We start from the raw sequence: 22,015 nt of genomic DNA on the forward strand, positions 1-22,015 counted from the left end.
AGGCATCCTACATGCTGTCGGACTGCTTTGGACTGCTAATTCCCATAATGCAACAGTAAATGAACCTTTAAAAATAGGATTATGTATGGGTTAGGTTATGTCCAACATTTGAAAACATTTTGCTACGGTGTACAATAATAGACACGACCCAAGTGCTGAACACAGAGAGAGGAAGAGTAAAGGTTATGGCAGTTGGTGTCACTCACCGTAGAACAGTGACAGTCTGGTCACATGGTGCATCCCCTGAACATCTCTCCACCACCAGCTGCAGGGCCTCTGTACTGGTCCTCCTCATTGTGAACACACAGTTGCTTTTAGACTAGTTACCACACACAGATGCACATTGCACACACAAAAACCTAGAAAAACACTACCCATAAAAGCAAGCTTGTTTGCACATTGTTCACAAATATGATTACTGTGTGTACGTGTCTTTATGTGTGTGTACTCTCACCGTGAGGCTCGTTGACCAGCTTCAGGCAGCGGAGCAGAGAGGGGAAGGGGCATGGTGAGCAGGGCGGGGTCACTGTCATTGTTCCGTCTCAGCAGCTCCAATAGGAAGGCCAGGACCGTGACCTTTAAAATGCAGGAAGTTCTCACTATGGAGACAGACACAGAAGAGGTATGACACAGAGCCAGTCGTCTGGCCATTTAGTAGATGCTCTTAGGAGGCTGTCAAGGTGGATTAGGATGAAGTTGTCCTGAGACACTGCTCCAATTTCAGTTTGGCTTCGCATTCCCTTACCTAATTATTAAGGCTAGAATTTGGGCAGGGTTAACTCATCCTGGATATGTGCCTAAGAGCAATCTCTACCCAGAGCGTCAGAATCCTACCTGATCACCTGCAGGATGCTCCTCCTCAGTGCTGCCCCACGTGGGGTGGGTGTGACCTCGCAGGCCGCCAGCAGCGCCGGGTGATTGGCTGTGGCCCCAACCGATGGAGTGGCAGGCAGGAAATGGTCAAGGTACTTGGAGATGACATCACGGAGCTGCTTCTTTAGGCAGGCTCCCTGAGACAGACATACTGGCTGCTATAGACAGACCCTGGAGGGGAAGAAAGGAGAGACAAACACACAGTGAGAGAGGTCAGTATAGTATTATTAATTCTCATGGAAAATACTTCTGGATTTTTCTTTCCTCCCCTCTAACCCTGCTAGTATAGTATTTTCTGAAGTATCCAAACAATACTTTTTTCCTGAAGTATCCAAACTGGGGTAGTAAGTAACATAATGTTTAGGTATAGGGAGTGTTTGTGTTCGCGGGTGTGTATGCGTGTGTCTGTTCATGCGTCCCACCTGCAGGTAGAGGGTGTCATGACGTTGGCCTGTGGGTAAGGTTTATGACCCCCCAATAAATACCTTTCTCCCCTTCCCCTCTCTCTCTGACCCTACTGAAGGACTTTTGAATAGCCTTTGTTAAATATAGAGAGTCTGGGAACATCAAACAAGTTGGGGGAAAGGAACCATATTTCGGTAATAGAACCAGTTGGAAATATGCGTTGGAACTTAATGAGTATGGATGTCAGTTCGGTTGTCATCTGAGACATTATGACTGATGACAGGATGACATAAACTGTACCTGGGAAAGTCTACCCATTCTAGTTATCAGATTCACATAGAATTGTTGTGCAATTTAAATGTTTGATATTGAAACGGTTTGTTAGGAGTTTAAATGTAATTTTAGCTTCCAAATGGGAGAATTGGGTTTTCATAAGGAAAGAGCCCTGACCAATCAGTGGCCCGCCCCTGTGAAGAGACAGGGGTTATAAACGATGAAACACACCCTTCTCCCCTCGCCACTATATAAGTCAGTGACGAAAACGTAACCAGTCTGTTCCGGGTACGTGAGGTCTGCAGCCTCTGCGTTAAAAGGACACACATGTCAAGTACAGAACTAAGCCAACCTTGGCGTGAGTTTTGGTTGCGAATGGAATGAACTTTGAACTTATTCACTACAGAAGTGATACTTCCTAGCTGTTGAGTTAGCAGTGGCCGCTGTAGATGTGGGCTAGGAAAGGACGGACGACGGATCCAGTCTAACACACAATGAAGATACTACAACGTATCCATTTTACCACCAGTGACATTCTTCCGAGGACAGGAAGATCTCTGTTGGCCAACACGGCCAGCATCTACGACCAACCTACCGAAGCGTAGCTCAGAGTAAATATTTATTGCATTTTCCTTTTCCTAATGGGCGGTAATTTAGAATGCATACGATAATGTATTTACGATGGCATAGCTGCTTTTTCTTGTTACTCAGTCTTCCCGCTCTTTCATTCAAGCCCAACCCCCTTTCTTTGTGTAACAAGCCGCCATGCCGGTTTAGCCCACTAGGGCACATTCTCCTATCATTTCCTTGTAACCATATCTGTTTGTTTATGCATTTCTGTGAATTATTTAGTTTAGTAAATAAATGATTTTAAGACAATTGATGTATGGATGACTCATAGTGAAGACTGGGTTCGTGCAGATAACCAACAATTTACAACGTTTGGAATGAGACTAACGTGAGGTAAACTAACACATCATTAATCAGAGGACTCATGGATCAGATATTATAATATCTGAAAGTTATATTAGGAAAATTCTAACTTTGTAATGTGAATATTTTCCTTGGTGCCCCGACCTTCTAGTTAATTACAGTTACACGATTAATCAGTTTAATAGCGTAATAATAATTACAGAGAGTTATTTGATAAACATGTCTTCAGTTTAATGATGCCAAAGACACGACAAGGGACAGGCTGTCCCTCAAGGCCTTGTCCAGCCCGGACAGAGAGTTAGGGAGGAGCAGCCCGGTGACAATGTTGAACTACAGCTGCTGGGCCTTGGAGGTGGCCAGCAGGGGACTCCAGTGCTTTACCACGAAACACACACACACACACACACACACACACACACACACACACACACACACACACACACACACACACACACACACACACACACACACACACACAGTCAACACCAAGGATGACAGACATTCAATGCGTTTGAGGAGATAGGCTCGAAGCAAGTCGCTGGGCAGAATTGCTCATCCTGATCCTCTCACATACGCCGATTCCTTCTCGCCCAACACCAAATTGACCTCAAGCCAATATCTTTTCTACACACTTGTAGAGATCTGAAATGATTGGATAGGTATAAGCAATAAGGTTATAGCTCCACCTTACACCTATCCAGTCCTTAGAGATTCATACAACAGCCTAAGGGGATAGGGGCAGCCCTCCGTGATGCATACACCCACCCACAGCCCAGTAGGCCAGCAGCAGCCCCTCCTGAGGACTCTTATCGACCAGGTAGTGTTTGATATACTTCATGATGTCCCCCTGTGTAGTCCAGAGCACGGGCGACCATGGCAGAATGCTCAGACAACATCTGCAGCCCACTGTACACACGCCCCACAGCCTGAAAAAGAAAAATACAAAAGCGACATAATGTATTTAAGCTGTATATGTTTGGAAATGCATGTCTTAATAGGGCATTGGGCCACCACGAGCAGCCAGAACAGCTTCAATACTTCTTGGCATAGATTCTACAAGTGTCTGGAACTCTATTGCAAGGATGTGACACCATTCTTCCCCGAGAAATTGCATTTTGGAAAACGCTGTATCAGGCGCCGCTCCATGAATCTCCCATAAGGGTTTTAATTGGGTTGAGATCGGTTGTTCGAGACACACACACACACACACACACACACACACCCTCAAAACCCCCTATGCTACTTTGAGACCCCTCTTTCAAAGTCACTGAGATCTCTTCTTCTAGACATGGTAGCCAAAATAATGGACAACTGGGCATTTTTATACATGACCCTTAAGCATGATGGGATGAATTGCTTAAATAACTCAGGAACCACACCTGTGTGGAAGCACCTGCTTTCAATATACTTTGTATCCCTCATTTACTCAAGTGTTTACTTTCTTTTGGCGATTACCTGTATGTATCTTGCATGCTGCAAATATCCTTGTTCACATGCGTGTGTGAGATGACAAGCTACCCTGTTACACTGTGTGTGTGACGTGGTGCTACCCTGTTACAGTGTGTGTGTGTAGTACCTTGATGAACATCTCCAGAGCAGACCTGGGCACTAGCTTGCAGCCCGGCCCTCTGCAGTAGGGAGTCCACCTCAGGGAGCCTTAATACGAGCCTAGTGAGCTCTGACAACAGCTCCTCCAGAGTCCTGCCTGGAAAAAGTCAGTAACACATCATAAATAATCATATATGCCACTTAGCAGACACTTTTATCCAAAGACTGCATTTACACACGTATCCCAATTCCGATCTTTTGCCCAATTATCGGCAGAATATCTGATCTGATTGGTCAAAAGACCAATAATTGGGCAAAATATCAAAATTGGTCTGCCTGTGTAAATGCTGGCCATTTTTAGGATGTGTATTAGCTCCTTATGGGACCTGAACCCACGACCTTAAGTGTTTCTAGCGCCACACTCTTTCCAACTGCCACACACACACACACACACTTACATATCCACAACAAAACACTGAAATAAACGTACAGAAATACACATACTTAAAAACAGAAACGAATGGGAAATCATCATAATATTGTAATAGACAAGAAGTGTAGGTTGCAAGTGTTTTAAATGTGGCCTAACTGACTGAGGATGTCGTTCCATTGCTGAACGGAGACCAGTGAGGCCTGGCCAGTGTGTGCACGCAAGACTCTAAGTACCTTTGGATAAAAGCGTTTGCTAAATGGTCGGGGTTCTAGGTTGAGGTTCTGTACCTGCTCTGCTGTCAATGCCATCTGGGTTCATGTGGATGTGCTGCTGCCGAACATAGCGGAACCAGGCTCTCACAGACAGGGTCTGGGCTAAGCCCGACACGGAACCTCCACAGCCGGAGCTCACTGAATACACCAGCTCGCTGGGGAAGAGAGGTCAGTTTGACATAGAACAGACGACAAATGTGTTTAAGGGAATCACAAGTTAGAGTAAGGTGAGGCGCAGAATTGATCATCTTGATCAAATAATTCGTTATTGTTTGGGATGCGAGGTGATTTGTAGATCAGTGATTCTGTGCAGTCTGACCGCAATGTAGTGGATCTCAATCTCTATGTTCCACCAGAGCAAAGCGCTGCACAGATGTGCTAATCTGTATAAAGGAGGCTCACATGATGGATAGTAGTTTGGAATGCAAAGGTGATTTGTAGAGCAGTGATTTTGTGCAGCACCTTGCTTAGAATGATCATTTTGGATGTCTGCCACCACACATGGTTTGTATTCATTAGTGCACTCCGTAGCAAAGTGTTTTGCAATAAAAACCAAAAACAAGCATTTCTTATTGGACAAGTTCAGACCCTGCTTACTAGGGTAATGTACTGGAGTAATGTTACCTGTTCTGGAGCAGGTGGGGTAGGTAGCAAGTCACTAGCAGGGGGGTGCAGCATGTCGTCCCAGCTGAAGCACTGCATGATGGACTGGATGGGATTGGGCTGGAGGTCTTGGGGGGGGGCAGAGTAAATCCTGGAAATGAGAGTCAACATTCATACCATGTTACCTACGGTAACTACCATGGAAAATACGTTTGAGAGAGTCATACTATAATGGAAAGATTTTTCACTGCATGCTCAACACAAAGCACAGATGCAAGATATTGAGAGTAAAAGAACTGACGAGAGAAAAAAAAGAGAGAGAGAGAAACAGTGAGACAAAGGCAGACAGTGTATATTATCTCATGAGGAAGACAATTGTTAGTGTGTGCAACCCACAGTGTGAAATTGTTGTGTACAGTGAACATTTATCCTCCTCCCCCATTCCTCCCACTCTCTCCCTCTCTCCCTCTGGGTGTGCATCTGACCTGCGGCAGCATCAGCCAGCTGGGCAGGAGGGGTGTTGGAAAGGCGCAGGCTGCGGAGGAAGGGGAAAAGGTTGGCCCAGAGAGCTGCTGCCACCGCTAGGTGGCGGCCTTTACCCACGCTGGCATTGGGAGGAGGCAGCCAGGCACCGGGGGGGACATGCTAAGTGGCCAGGCTGGACATTGCGCTGATGGACCGTCCTGTAGGAGACACACACACACACAACCACACAGGAGAGAAACACACACACACCAATAACATCCTTATTCAACAGAAACACAGTATCTCTCCTTCACACCACCTCTCCACCTCCTTCCCTTTCTTATATTCCGCTTCCCTCCTCTCTTTCACATTATCTCCATCCTTCTTCATCGCTCTCTCACTCTTCCCATCTCTGGGGGGGATTAGGTCATGCGGTGCGATGCAAGGTAGAGAGGAACAGGACAGGGCAGAGCGGGGCTGATCCCCTGTACACAGACTGGGCTCTGGCTGCTGTGTCTGCCTGGCTCCACGGCGGCTGGCATTAGCCCAGATAAGCAGCTGAAGGAGCTGTAATCTCATTTAGACTGGAGATGATCCTCCTGTCCCCTCATTCGCCCGGATGGAGCGATGGAGGGGAGGGAGGGAGGGCTGAGTACTGGCATCCTCAGCTCCCCTTGCACTCCCCACTCGTGTCACACACACACACACACACACACACACACACACACACACACACACACACACACACACACACACACACACACACACACACACACACACACACTCTGCCTGCGCCTTCCAGCAAGGTTGCATCTAATCCAGAGAGAGCTGAGACAATCGATTAGAGTCTGAATTCATTAGCCTCGTTACTACGGCGGAATGGGCCTTTCACACCCATCAAGGCTCATTGTACAAGACATAGTCAGAGACCCCACTTAATCCTCCTCACTGCCGCTTCTTATAGCTGTACACACACCATTAGAGACCCCACTTAACCCCTCCCCCAATTGCAGCCACTAACACACACACACACACACACAGACTGACTTGCAACCCAGACAGCTGATGAAACTGTGGGTTTGCACAACCGATGAATTTCTGCACAAACTGTCAGAAACAGTCTCATGGAAGCTCATCTGCGTGCTCGTCGTCCTCACCAGGGTCTTGACTTGACTGCAGTTCGGCGTCGTAACCGACTTCAGTGGGAAAATGCTCACCTTCGATGGCCACTGGCACACTAGAGAAGTGTGCTCTTCATGGATGAATCCCGGTTTCAACTGTACCGGGCAGATGGCAGATGGTGTATATGGCATCGTGCGGGCAAGCAGTTTGCTGATGTCAAAGTTGTAAACCGAGTGCCCCATGGTGGCGGTGGGGTTATGGTATAGGCATGCATAAGCTATAGACAATGAATACAATTACATTTTATCAATGGTAATTTGAATGCCCAGAGATACAGTGTCGAGATCCTGAGGCTCATTGTTGTGCCATATATCCGCCCGCCATTCCCTCATATTTCAGCATGATATTGCAGGGCCCCATGTTGCAAGGATCTGTACACAATTCCTGGAAGCTGAAAATGTCCCAGTTCTTCCATGGCCTGCATACTCACCAGACATATCACCCATTGAGCATGTTTGGGATGCTCTGGATCAACGTGTATGACAGCGTATTCCAGTTCCCGACAATATCCAGCAACTTTGCACAGCCATTGAAGAAGAGTAGTACAACATTTCACAGCCTGATCAACTATATGCGAAGGAGATGTGTTGCGCTGCATGAGGCAAATGGTGGTCACACCCGATAGTGACTGGTTTTCTGATCCACACCCCTACCTTTTTTTTTAAAGCTATCTGTGAGAAACAGATGCATATCTGTATTCCGAGTCATGTGAAATCCCTAGATTAGGGTCTAATGAATTTATTTAAATTGACCAATTTCCTTATATGAACTGTAACTCAGTAAAATCTTTTTAAATTGTTGCATGTTTATATTTTTATATTTTGTTCAGTGTAGTTAAGACATACTGTAGTCTACACCGGCTTAATGCGTTTGTTGTTTTTGTCAGCTAATCAAAGTGGCACTGTCTACAGTGGCTCCAAATGAAGCAAACAACGTAGATCTTTAAATCAATGCAAAGTTGAATAAAAATTACGGAATTAAGTTAGTTAAATGATAAGGAGTAGGCTACAACGACCAATCATCAGATAGGCTGTTGTTTAATCTAAAATGAGTTGTAGACAAGGACGGGAAGCACAGCAAAATAGCCTCAATTAGCCTAGGTAGCTAGCTATATTAGCTAGCTTCTTTACATTGATTTGATGCGGTCAAGACAGGCACTATCTGTATGGCTACTCTCTCTTTTTTTCCTCCTTCCCGGGTCAAACTCAAGCAAGCAGAGTATCACCTCTCTCCTTTAGTCACGCAGGATGCACAGCAAGCCAGTTCCCAAGTTGTTTTTTTGTTTTACATTTTAGTCATTTAGCAGACGCTCTTATCCAGAGCGACTTACAGTAGTGAATGTATACATTTCATACATTTTTTTTTTTCTTCTCCGTACTGGTCCCCCGTGGGAATCGAACACACAACCCTGGCATTGCAAACACCATGCTCTACCAACTGAGCCAACTGAGCCACACGGGACCTTACCCCTTTTTCTCCCCAATGTCGTGGTATCCAATTGGTAGTTACAGTCTTGTCCCAGTCAACTCCCGTACGGACTCGGGAGAGGCGAAGGTCGATAGCCGTGCGTTCTCCGAAACACAACCCAGCCAAGCCGCAATGCTTTGTGACACAATGCCCGCTTAACCAAGAAGCCAGTCGCACCAATGGGTTGGAGGAAACACCGTACACCGGGCAACTGCGACCAGCCTGCCACAGGAGTCGCTAGTGCGCAGTGGGACAAGAACATCCCTGCCGGCCAAACCCTCCCCTAACCCGGACGGCGCTGGGCCAATTGTGCGCCACCCCACAGGTCTCCCGGTCATGGCCGGCTGCGACAGAGCCTGGACTCAAACCAGGGTCTCTAGTGGCACAGTGCCTTAGACCACTGCACCACTCGGTAGGCCCCATTCCCAAGTTTTTTAACACATGTATTTCGACTATCCGGACATCTGATAAAATGTCATGATATTATTCTAATAGTGAAAATATTTAAAATACTCAACCATAAAAATAAACAAAAATAACGTCTCAGCAAAGAGCAATTTCTCAAGCAACACTTTTGCAAGGACTGTCTGGGAGTGGTCTCAGTGAAGAGGGAAAAACTGAAAACTAGCAGTTATTGCCTGAGAGGTTTGGAACTCTCTTTCTTATTGGTCTATTAACTAATGTAACCAGGCAGGCCAAAACTCCATCCCACCAAAACAGGCAAAAATTTCAGGCGGTATTTTCAAACAGCTCTTACACTAAACGGGCATTATCATAATTTTCACAATTACACAGTATTATCCAACCTCAGTGTGGAAAATGATGTTTATGATTGCACTGGGCCTTAAATAATGACAGGGGAAAACAACTATTGCCTCCCACCACCTCTATAATGTCCATCCACTGCTCTTTAGAGAGAGACTCAGGGTCCAATGGAGGGCCAAGGTGTAGGGGCGTAGGGTCTAGATACGGAGGAGAGCACTTAATTAAGATCTCAGATAATTGTCCACCACCCGTCCTCCAATATAATACTGAATGTGTACCACTGAGACCTCACACACACCCTCTGGCGACACAGGGGTCTCAAGCCCTCATGCACAGGATCATGGGAAGGAATGCAATGTGAGGAATTAGCCTACTGGTTGGCTGTTAGGCGGGCGGCCGGCCTTGGCGACAGCCATACGAGTCAGTGGTTGTCACACACGCACACACACCTCTTGGTCTCGGCCTCTGGCGGGATAATTCTCTTGATGTGTGCAGATTCCGCTCTGCTCTTAATAAACATAATGACGGCGAGGCACAATTTGCAGGACTACATAATTACCTGTTAATTGTGTCACTGAAAACACATTAATCACAGAGATACCAAGTACTGCCAGGATGGAGAATTAAGCATAATTTGGCGGGACGAATTTGAGAGAGCGCTTTTTTATTTCATTAAATGGGTCAGCGTGATCTCGGCCATAACACTGTCCCCTTTGGGAGTTTGTGCAAATGAGTGCCCTCCAACCCCGAGATATGAGATGGGGACGTTTTTAGAATTAGCGAAGCTAACGAGATATGCCGCGTTACGGGAGCCTGGACTGAAATAAGATGGGTGATAGTGATGGGTGAAAAATCTACAGTTACATATCGGGATTTTTTTGAACGATATATCGTATTGACAATATCGCAATATTTTTTATATCGTATCGGCACTTAAGTATCGTGATATCGTATTGTGAGGTCCCTGGCAATTCCCAGCACTAGCACACTTAGTGTTTCACCTTGGAGGTATGTGTGTATGTGGGAGTGTTGGCATGTATACACAGGTGAGTCAAAGCAAGCACACACTCATATAAGTCGTGAGTGAGGATTGTTGCAGGCTGGCAGCTTACTGCTTCACTAGCGCTGACTCAGGGTAATCCAAACTGAACAATAACACAACACTGTAGTGGTCCGGTCCATTTACATACAACCAGACATCCTCTCCCTCCTGACACCTCTGTCCTACCCTTTTACTTCTTCCCTCACCAAAACAGACACCTGTGTCACCTGTGCCTTTCTCTCTAAACCCTTGACCTCTGATTGGGTCGTCCGTGTAACACACACCGGTGGCCCGCCGGTGACTTCACCCTGACACCGTCTCCACTCTCCGCCACACAGTCACTCCACATACTCACGACCTGCCGCTATACCCATGGTGACCGCACTGGGGCCCCTAGAGGCCGTAACTATTGAAGGTGACCTGGGGGCCACGGGGCCCCAAGAGACAGAGAGGGGCCTCCCGACACAATGGATGGGCTGGGTTTATCGTAGGGATGGAGGGGGAACAGAGGACAGCACAATCCTGTCTTTGTAGATGTCAGTACTGGCGCCTGACTGACCCCTTTACGGCTTCTAGATCACAGCATTGATAGGTAGGGCCAGGAGTTTTTTCACGTGATCATGCCAGCAAAAACTCCAGGATCTAGTTGTAGGGTCTCCGGAGGGAGCAGGCGCAGCAGCTCACATGCCCGGCCGGCCACGTCCTCCAGCTCGGCCTGCCGGGTCAACACAACGAACAACAGCAGGAAGTTCATCAGCCCAGCCTCGGATAGTTCCTGCATCCGCCGCTGGTGGAACTTGGAGTACACCCTGGAGAGGAGAGAGCGAGAGAGATGGATGAGAAACAAGGGACATAAGTTTCCATTGGTCATAGTAAGATGAAGAGATAGTAGTGTCACAGTTCAAATTGAGTGTGTGACATTCATATTACTCACTGAGACTTTGCATTGCTCTAGTCAAGATCAGAGTGCATATGTATTGGTAGATCTCCCCACCCGTCCCTTCCTCCATCATAAAGCTCCATCACTCCTTCTCTGGTGCTGATGAGAGACATGCCAGGCATGCGTGTGTGTCTGTGTGTATGAGAAAAACACCCAGCGCAACGTTGTTGGATCCTGCGCGTACCGTGAACAAATGCCTTTAGAGATCATGTTAAATGTCAGACACTCAGCCACGCAGCGGTAGGCACACAGTCGCCCTCTCTGCAGTCAAACCAATCTACTGCAACACCAGTTAGAGATCAATAACTACCACACACACACACACACACACACACACACACACACACACACACACACACACACACACACACACACACACACACACACACACACACACACACACACACACACACACACACACACACACACACACACACACACACACACACACACACACACCACCCCCTGCAGTGCACCCAGAGGGCTCCATAGTTCCCCTAGAACGGACACAACACATATTGAGGAACAGGGACTGAAACTCCCCCATACAAATTATGAGCATTATCATGACTAGGGCTGTGGCGGTCATTACATTTTTGCAGCCGGTGATTGTCAAGCAAATAACTGCCGGTCTCACGGTAATTGACCATTAATTAAAATAAACACATTTAGCATCTCCTGGCTTTCATGCATAGCCTACAAGTCACTAATGCAGACCTTTGGAACATCTACAGTACCAGTCAAAAGTTTGGACACACCTACTCATTCATTTCTACATAGTAGAATAATTATGAAAACATCAAAACTATGAAATAACACATATGGAACCATGTAGTAACAAAAAATATATTTGAGATTCTTCAAAGTAGCCACCCTTTGCCTTGATGACAGCTCTGCACACTCTTGGCATTCTCTCAACCAGCTTCATGAGGTAGTCACCTGGAATGCATTTCAGTTACCAGGTGCCTTGTTAAAAGTTCATTTGTGGAATTTCTTTCCTTCTTAATGTGTTTGAGCCAATCAGTTGTGTTGTGACAAGGTAGGTGTGGTATACAGAAAATAGCCCTATTTGGTAAAAGACCAAGTCCATATTATGGCAAGAATTGCTCAAATAAGCAAAGAGAAACGACAGTCCATCATTACTTTAAGACATGAAGGTCAGTCAATCCGGAAAATTTCAAGGTCTTTGAAAGTTTCTTCAAGTGCAGTCACAAAAACTATCAAGCGCTATGATGAAACTGGCTCCGCATGTGTAGTTCCTAACGCGAAGCATGAAGGAGGTGGTGTGATGGTGCTTTGCTGGTGACACTGTTGTGATTTATTTAGAATTCAAAGCACACTTAACCAGCATGGCTATCCCATCTGGTTTACGCTTAGTGGGACTATCATTTTTTTTTCAACAGGATAATGACCCAACACACCTCCAGGCTGTGTAAGGGCTATTTGACCAAGAAGAAGAGTGATGGAGTTCTGCATCAGATGACCTGGCCTCCACAATCACCTGACCTCAACCCAATTGAGATTGTTTGGGATGAATTGGACCGCAGAGTGAAGGAAAAGCAGCCAACAAGTGCTCAGCATATGTGGGAACTCCTTCAAGACTGTTGGAAAAGCATTCCTCATGAAGCTGGTTGAGAGAATGCAGAGAGTGTGCAAAGCTGTCATCAAGACAAAGGGTGGCTACTTTGAAGAATCTCAAATATATGTTGAGTTGATTTGAACACTTTTTGGTGACTACATGATTCCATATGTGCTATTTCATAGTTTTGAAGTCTTCCCAATTATTCTACAATGTAGAAAATAGTAAAAATAAAGAAAAACGCTTGAATGAGTAGGTGTGTCCAAACTTTTGATTGGTACTGTACATAAATCAATTTAATATAGCCTACACCATCTCAATTAATCCATTACTAATTTTAGACAGGTCTAAAGACACATGATATGAAGAAAATGTAGACAAGATTTGTTTAGAATTCCGTGGTATTATATTATTTTATAGTATGAAGAATAAAATGTAACATAGTGTCATAAAAATAGTTGTACTCATCCTTAAAAATGTCGTACTGGAGAGAAGAGGACCAAAACGCAGCAGGTATGTGCAGGCTCATCTTGACTTTTATTAACTATCAAAATGAATGCCAAAATAACAAACCATGAGAATGAACGAACAACCAACAAACAGTCTGGCAAAGCATAGGCTCAACACAGAACAATTCCCCACAACCCCAAAGACAAACACACACACCTATATAGGACTTCCAATCAAAGGCAACTATACACACCTGCCTTCAATTGGAAGTCCCAATCATCAACCCAACATTTAACAAACACAAACATGCCACGTCCTGACCAAAATTAAAACACTAGCTCCATCTGCTGGTCAGGACGTGACAGTACCCCCCCCTCAAGGTGCAGACCCCGGAATGCACCTAAAAAAGAAAAACAAGAAAATCCCCAATACCCCAACAAAAACCCAACAAACAATAACCCCTAAACCATAAGGGAGGGAAGGGAGGGTGGCTGCCGTCAACGACGGCACTGTGCTACACCCTCCCTCCCCAACCCACCTATCCTGGAGGTGGCTCAGGTGCAGGCCGTTCCAGGCTGTCGGGGCAGTCTGGCAACTCGGGACAGTCGGGGCAGTCTGGCAACTCGGGACAGTCTGGCAACTCGGGACAGTCTGGCAACTCGGGACAGTCGGGGTAGTCTGGCAACTCGGGACAGTCGGGGCAGTCTGGCAACTCGGGACAGTCGGGGCAGTCTGGCAACTCGGGACAGTCGGGGCAGTCTGGCAACTCGGGGCAGTCTGGCAACTCGGGACAGTCGGGGCAGTCTGGCCACGCCGGCAGTTCGGGGCAGTCTGGCCACGCCGGCAGTTCAGCGCAGTCTGGCCACGCCGGCAGTTCAGCGCAGTCTGGCCACGCCGGCAGTTCAGCGCAGTCTGGCCACTCCGGCAGTTCAGCGCAGTCTGGCCACTCCGGCAGTTCAGCGCAGTCTGGCCACTCCGGCAGTTCAGCGCAGTCTGGCCACTCCGGCAGTTCAGCGCAGTCTGGCCACTCCGGCAGTTCAGCGCAGTCTGGCCTCTCCGGCAGTTCAGCGCAGTCTGACCTCTCCGGCAGTTCAGCGCAGTCTGACCTCTCTGGCGACTGTTGACTGGCGGGCAGCTCTGACGACTGTTGACTGGCGGGCAGCTCTCACGACTGTTGACTGGCGGGCAGCTCTGACGACTGTTGACTGGCGGGCAGCTCTGACGACTGTTGACTGGCGGGCAGCTCTGACGACTGTTGACTGCGACGACTGTTGACTGGCGGGCAGCTCTGACGACGACTGTTGACTGGCGGGCAGCTCTGACGACGACTGTTGACTGGCGGGCAGCTCTGACGACGACTGTTGACTGGCGGGCAGCTCTGACGACGACTGTTGACTGGCGGGCAGCTCTGACGACGACTGTTGACTGGCGGGCAGCTCTGATGACGACTGTTGACTGGCGGGCAGCTCTTGCCCCGTCAAACAGCCCTTGTGCCCCCCCCTAAAAAATTCTTGGGGGTGCCTCTCGGTCTCCCTTACCTCGCCAGCCTTCTTCCGCTGCTTGGTCCTTTGTTGGTGGGGAATTCTGGCATAAAAATAGTTGTACTCATCCTTAAAAATGTCGTACTGGAGAGAAGAGGACCAAAACGCAGCAGGTATGTGCAGGCTCATCTTGACTTTTATTAACTATCAAAATGAATGCCAAAATAACAAACCATGAGAATGAACGAACAACCAACAAACAGTCTGGCAAAGCATAGGCTCAACACAGAACAATTCCCCACAACCCCAAAGACAAACACACACACCTATATAGGACTTCCAATCAAAGGCAACTATACACACCTGCCTTCAATTGGAAGTCCCAATCATCAACCCAACATTTAACAAACACAAACATGCCACGTCCTGACCAAAATTAAAACACTAGCTCCATCTGCTGGTCAGGACGTGACACATAGCTGAATGAAATAGAAACGATATATTCTGTGTTGAGCGATTAACAAAGAAACAAGTCTTCCTATATGCTTAATTTAGAGTTATTTATGCAACTTTAGTTGTGATAAAAATGTTGGGCTATACAGTGCATTCGGAAGGTATTCAGACCCCTTGACTTTTTCCTCCTTTTGTTACGTTACAGCCTTATTCTAAAATGGGTTAAATCATCCCCCCCCCTCATCAATCTACACACAATACCCCATAATGACAAAGCAAAACAGGTTTTTAGACATTTTAGCAAATGTAAAAATAAAAATAAAAAATGAAATATGGAAATATGACATTTACATAAGTATTCAGAACCTTTACTTAGTACTTTGTTGAAGGACCTTTGGCAGCAATTACAGCCTTGAGTCTTCTTGGGTACGACGCTACAAGCTTGGCACACCTGAATTTGGGGAGTTTTTCCCATTCTTCTCTGCAGATCGTTGTCCTGTTGGAAGGTGAACCTATGCCCCAGTCTGAGGTCGTGAGAGCTCTGAAGCAGGTTTTCATCGAGGATCTCTCTGTACATTGCTCTGTTCATCTTACCGTTGATCCTGTCTAGTCTCTCAATCCCTGCCGCTGAAAAACATCCCCAAAGCATGATTGCCACCACCATGCTTCACCGTAGGGATGGTGCCAGGTTTCCTCCAGAGGTGACGCTTGGCATTCAGGCCAAAGAGTTCAATCTTGGCTTCATCAGACCAGAGAATCTTGTTTCTCATGGTCTGAGAGTCCTTTAGGTGCCTTTTCGCAAACTCCAAGCGGGCTGTCATGTGCCTTTTACTGAGGAGTGGCTTCCGTCTGGCCAAACTACCATAAAGGCCTGATTGGTGGAGTGCTGCAGAGATGGTTGTCCTTCTCAAAGGTTCTCCCATCTCCACAGAGGAACTCTGGAGCTTTGTCAGAGTGACCATCGGGTTCTTGGTCACCTCCCTGACCAAGGCCCTTCTACTCACGATTGCTCAGTTTGGCCGGCTGGCCACCTCTAGGAAGAGTCTTTGTGGTTCCAAACTTCTTCCATTTAAGAATGATGGAGTCCACAGTGTTCCTGGGGACCTTCAATGCTGCAGAAATGTTTTGGTACCCTTCCCCAGAACTGTGCCTAGACAAAATCCTGCCTCTGAGCTCTATGGACAATTCCTTCGACCTCATGGCTTTGTTTTTGCTCTGACATGCACTGTCAACTGTGGGACCTTATATAGACAGGTGTGAATACTTTCCGAATGCACTATGTTTAGATTTTTAAAACATTCTAAGGCTGCATGATGCGACTCTAATGATGATTGGAAAAAGGTCACATGAGCTCTGCTTTGTTTTTTTTCTGCAGGCTGTACACACTTCATCAGTCTCTCATTCACGATTTGACAAGCACTTGATAATATTCTCACCAGGCCTCGAATTTCTGTGTGGCATCCCCCTTGTGTGGCCCAATACCCCCTAAAGAATTCCATGCCTTTTTGCAGCCAAAGTGGCCGTTGTGGGATGAATATAATAATCATAATTCCCTTCTCCTGGCTGCCAATCAATTCTTATTAGCCAATGCCCATCATGTGATTGGGTCCTTCTCACAGGCATCTCAGCTCCATAGAAGGCTACAAGTGAAGACAGACACATCGGGGACACAACTGCGCGTGTCCTTATCGAATTCCAAGGCGCATATTGAAGGTGTTAGAAGAACTGTCACATTTACTTTTCGTCAGCCAACAAGATGAGCATGCCTAACGAACAGCAAAAGCACTAGCCTATGTCAATCTACTATCGCCCATAGTATGAAAGTTTACCTATTCTATTGGTCAACTAGTCCTTTTGTGCGAGAACTAAATATTCCAAACAGACTCTGGGACAGTTGTTGGATGTGATAGATCCCAAATTAATACAACCATTCACATCAAAAAAACATTTAAAAGCAATGATTCTGGTCCTCCTGAGTGGAGCAGCAGTCTATCGCAGTGCTTGAGGCGTCACTACAAACCCGGGTTCGACTCCAGGCTGTGTCACAACTGGCCGTGACTGGGAGTCCCATAGGGCGGCACACAATTGGCCCAGCGTTGTCTGGGTTAGAGGAAGGTTTGGTCGGAGGAGCTTTACTTGGCTCATTGCCCTCTAGCAACTCCTTGTGGTAGGCCTGTCGCCTGCAGGCTGACTTTGATGGTCAGTTGAATGGTGTTTCCTCTGACACATTGGTGCAGCTGGTTTCAAGGTTAAGTGAGCGGGTGTTAAGAAGCGTAGTTTGGCAGGTCATGTTTCAGAGGATGCATGACTCGACCTTCGCCTCTTCTAAGCCTGTTGGGGAGTTGCAGCGATGAGACAAGATCGCAATTGGATATCACGAAATTGGGGAGAAAAAGGGGGTAAAATACAAAAAAGGGGGTGGGGACAGATAAAGAGCGGGAAAGACAGAGAGGGTACCCATTGTACATACAGTTGGAAAACTATGCTCATGGGAATGTGGATACATTGCACATGAACAACAGCACATTCGAAAAGAAGTGCAATGTATATATTTATGTTTGTATATCTTTGTCGTCACTCTCTGTTGAAACCACTCGATCCGTCTATGGCGAGTAGTTTGATGCAAGTCTCTGGTTGTCCACCAGAGGTCACAATGTACTTAGTAGTTGTAGTGTTCGTTAGACTGGATCCTTCAGAGGTAAACACGCGGTGGTCCTCAGTCGAGTTTACTAGGCAACCGGTATTTAAAAAGCTGCAGACTGAATGTTCCGGTATAGTCCCTATTCTCTTCACTAAAGAGTTCCAGAGGGTCCCACCATTGTCTGGTCTTGTAGTTTTAAACCATTTGTCACATATTCAGCTCGCACTGCTCGTAGACTGGTCTCAATGGCAGCAACCCAGCATGTTTTGGTCTAATATGTTAATTCTTCAGCAAGTTCTTTAAAGCACTCGCCTTGGAGGGCGGTTCCATCACGTTGCCACAATGTCTGTGCTCACGTGGGCGTGGTTACTGACTTGGCAAAAGTTTATATGAAAAACAATTCTCCTTTAAAGGCTAAAATCACATTTCATCTTCACAAAAGTATTCTTATACTTAACCTGTTAGGGCTAGGAGGCAGTATTGACACGGCCGGATAAAAAATGTACCCGATTTAATCTGGTTACTACTCCTGCCCAGTAACTAGAATATGCATATAATTATTGGCTTTGGATAGAAAACACCCTAAAGTTTCTAACTGTTTGAATGGTGTCTGTGAGTATAACAGAACTCAAATGGCAGGCCAAAACCTGAGAAGATTCCATGCAGGAAGTGGCCTGTCTGACAAACTGTGTTTCATCTTGGCTCTTTTTATTGAGGACTGAGGATCTTTGCTCTAACGTGACACTTCCTACGGCTCCCATAGGCTCTCAGAGCCCGGGAAAAAGCTGAACGATATCGAGGCAGCCTCTGGCTGAAACACATTATCGCTTTTGGCAAGTGGCCGATCAGAGTACTATGGGCTTAGGCGCGTGCCCGAGTCGACCGAATGCTTTATTTTCTTTCGTCTGTTTACCTAAACGCAGATTCCCGGTCGGAATATTATCGCTTTTTTATGAGAAAAATGGCATAAAAATTGATTTTAAACAGCGGTTGACATGCTTCGAAGTACGGTAATGGAATATTTACAATTTTTTTGTCACGAATTGCGCCATGCTCGTCACCCTTATTTACCCTTTCGGATAGTGTCTTGAACGCACAAACAAAACGCCGCTGTTTGGATATAACTATGGATTATTTTGAACCAAACCAACATTTGTTATTGAAGTAGAAGTCCTGGGAGTGCATTCTGACGAAGACAGCAAAGGTAATAACATTTTTCTTATAGTAAATCTGACTTTGATGAGTGCTAAACTTGCTGGGTGTCTAAATAGCTAGCCCTGTGATGCCGGGCTATCTACTGAGAATATTGCAAAATGTGCTTTCACCGAAAAGCTATTTTAAAATCGGACATATCGAGTGCATAGAGGAGTTCTGTATCTATAATTCTTAAAATAATTGTTATGCTTTTTGTGAACGTTTATCGTGAGTAATTTAGTAAATTCACCGGCAGTGTTCGGTGGGAATGCTAGTCACATGCTAGTCACATGCTAATGTAAAAAGCTGGTTTTTGATATAAATATGAACTTGATTGAACAAAACATGCATGTATTGTATAACATAATGTCCTAGGGTTGTCATCTGATGAAGATCATCAAAGGTTAGTGCTGCATTTAGCTGTGGTTTGGGTTTATGTGACATTATATGCTAGCTTGAAAAATGGGTGTCTGATTATTTCTGGCTGGGTACTCTGCTGACATAATCTAATGTTTTGCTTTCGTTGTAAAGCCTTTTTGAAATCGGACAGTGTGGTTAGATTAACGAGAGTCTTGTCTTTAAAATGGTGTAAAATAGTCATATGTTTGAAAAATTGAAGTTTTTGCATTTTTGAGGTTTTTGAATAACGCGCCACGGGATTACACTGGCTGTTACGTAGGTGGGACGATTTGGTGCCACCTACCCTAGAGAGGTTAAGCTCTCCTCTCTGATGCGATCTTAGATCCTCACCCAGGAGTGAGAGTCATGACACCACAAATGCGATTATGCATTATTATAAAGGTGCATTTTCAAGGTGAAAAATATCTTCCCCAAACTTGAAACTCACGTGCCGCCTACGTATGGCAGTTAGCAGAGGTGTGGACTCGAGTCATGACAAATATGATGACTTGCAACTCAACTTTGACTTTAACACCAATGACTTGTGACTTGACTTGGACTTGAGCCTTATGACTCAACCTGACTTGATACCCTCCCCAAGCCCAAATATAAAAAATTCTGCTATTAAAAAAAGTGTGCAGCGCATCAAACTCTTCATTTAACGGATTACAGTTTGAATCGGACAGCAGCCAATCAAATTGTGCCAGCTGAGAAAACATTGTGCGTGGCAGTGCAGAGGAACATCAGCGGGTGAATTCTGATGGAGCCCTTGGAAAGACGATACCCCAAATTATTATTTTCGGATATAAAGACGACAAAAAACGAATTGCAACTTGAAAAACACGCGGGAAGAAAATTACAGACGGAGGCGCAACAATTTCCAACTTTGTTCGACATTTGAAGCTGCACAAAGAACGGTAAATCGTGGCTAATATAGCCGACAGCTATATATTTTATTACTTTACTGGTGTATCATGTAGGCTTGTGTAACGTTAAATCAATGAGCCTCCACACAGTCAGTCAGTGCGGGAACGTGATCATTGCACCCAAGATTGAGGTACAACTGGCTAGGCAGTTGGTAACCTAAATCCTGCCTGATGTTACTGCTGTTCCTAAAACCATTGACATACATTAACCTACTGTAACCACACAGTGAGAGAAAGAGTGTGTGTTAAGGTTGGGCGATTGCGCCCCATTGCGATCCTCAATAGTCGATCACTATTGGGGGGGTGTGTGTCTTTCTCCATGGAAATATAATGTTTATTTGGAAAGTAATAAATATTTAGATATTTTTAAAAGCATTCATGATTTGCGTAAATGTAATACACTATTACTCTTGTAATACCTTTTAACATTTGGTGAAGAGCACATTATGACTCGTTTTAAACTCGAAACTCAAAGTTTAGGACTTAAGACTTGACTTGATACTTGACGATCTGACTTGAGACTTGACTCGGACTTGCCTGTCTTGACTTGGGACTTGACTTGGGACTTGAGTGCTAAGACTTGATCCCACCTCTGGTGGTACAATCAGGCTTTACACTGATTGTAAAGAGGATTAATGTGCTTAATTTTAAGAAGATATTTTGCCACTTTAGTTGTGATACAAACCTTATCAACAGGCTACATGAGGTGTGTGACTATGATTTGAAAAAGTCGCAAAAAGAAGTAATGCGCTGTTTCTTGCCTGACTGCACACACTAGGCATCATTCACAAGCGACAGATAATACATCATTCACAAGTGAAAGGCTGATATTGTCACCCATCAGACCATTCTTAATTTAATCTTGTCTTTACATATATTAAATAATGTACAGTACCAGTCAAAAGTTTGGACACAGCGATTCATTCCAGGGTTTTTCTTTATTTGAACTATTTTACCAAGAGTGTGCAAAGCTGTCATCAAGGCAAAGGGTGACTACTTTGAAAAATATAAAATATATTTTGATTTGTTTAACACTTTTTTGGTTACTACATGACTCCATATGTGTTATTTTATAGTTTTGATGTCTTCACTATTATTCTACAATGTAGAAAATAGTAAAGAATTAAGAAAACCCTTGAATGAGTAGGTGTGTCCAAACTTTTAACTGGTACTCTGTGTGTGAAATGAGTTATGATTTAGAATGGACCATTATCATGCACCTGTCTCGGAACAGGGGCAGGGGGAAAAATACATGTAATCTATGCACTTCAATAGCGAATGGAGGACGCTTTTCCTGTGGTTCATTTTCATGCCAGGTAGGCTATATTCCTGTTGTAAAGCGAAGCAATATGCAAAAAATTAGGATAAGTTGAGAAATAAATAGAGGCCTAGCCTATAGAAAGCTGATGCAATCCTCTTTTTAATAGAAAACCATCAAAACTCTTGTTTTCTCGCGCAATTGTATAGCCTATAGAAATGTTCCTCAACATGAGCTCTCATTAAGTGTTCGATTTTATTTTCAATCACATTTGCATTTATGGCAGAGTGATTAGAGGGACAATAAAGTGCTGAGTACCAGGCAGTTAGCAAGTTTAATATGCTACTAATGACCGTCAGAGCTTGGAGAAGCTTAGTTACCGTGACTCAGCGGTCACGTAGAATTTGACTGCGGTCATGACCCATGACTGCCG

At 45.4% G+C, this 22,015-nt stretch overlaps 1 pseudogene; it reads right to left on the bottom strand.

Moving 5' to 3' along the window:
* Positions 1-202: 202 nt before the first annotated feature.
* LOC106604992 (protein MMS22-like) overlaps positions 203-22,015 on the bottom strand; it is a 34,246-nt pseudogene continuing 12,433 nt past the window's right edge.

The sequence above is a fragment of the Salmo salar genome, chromosome ssa05, assembly GCF_905237065.1.
Source record: "Salmo salar chromosome ssa05, Ssal_v3.1, whole genome shotgun sequence".
Taxonomy (NCBI): Eukaryota; Metazoa; Chordata; class Actinopteri; order Salmoniformes; family Salmonidae; genus Salmo; species Salmo salar.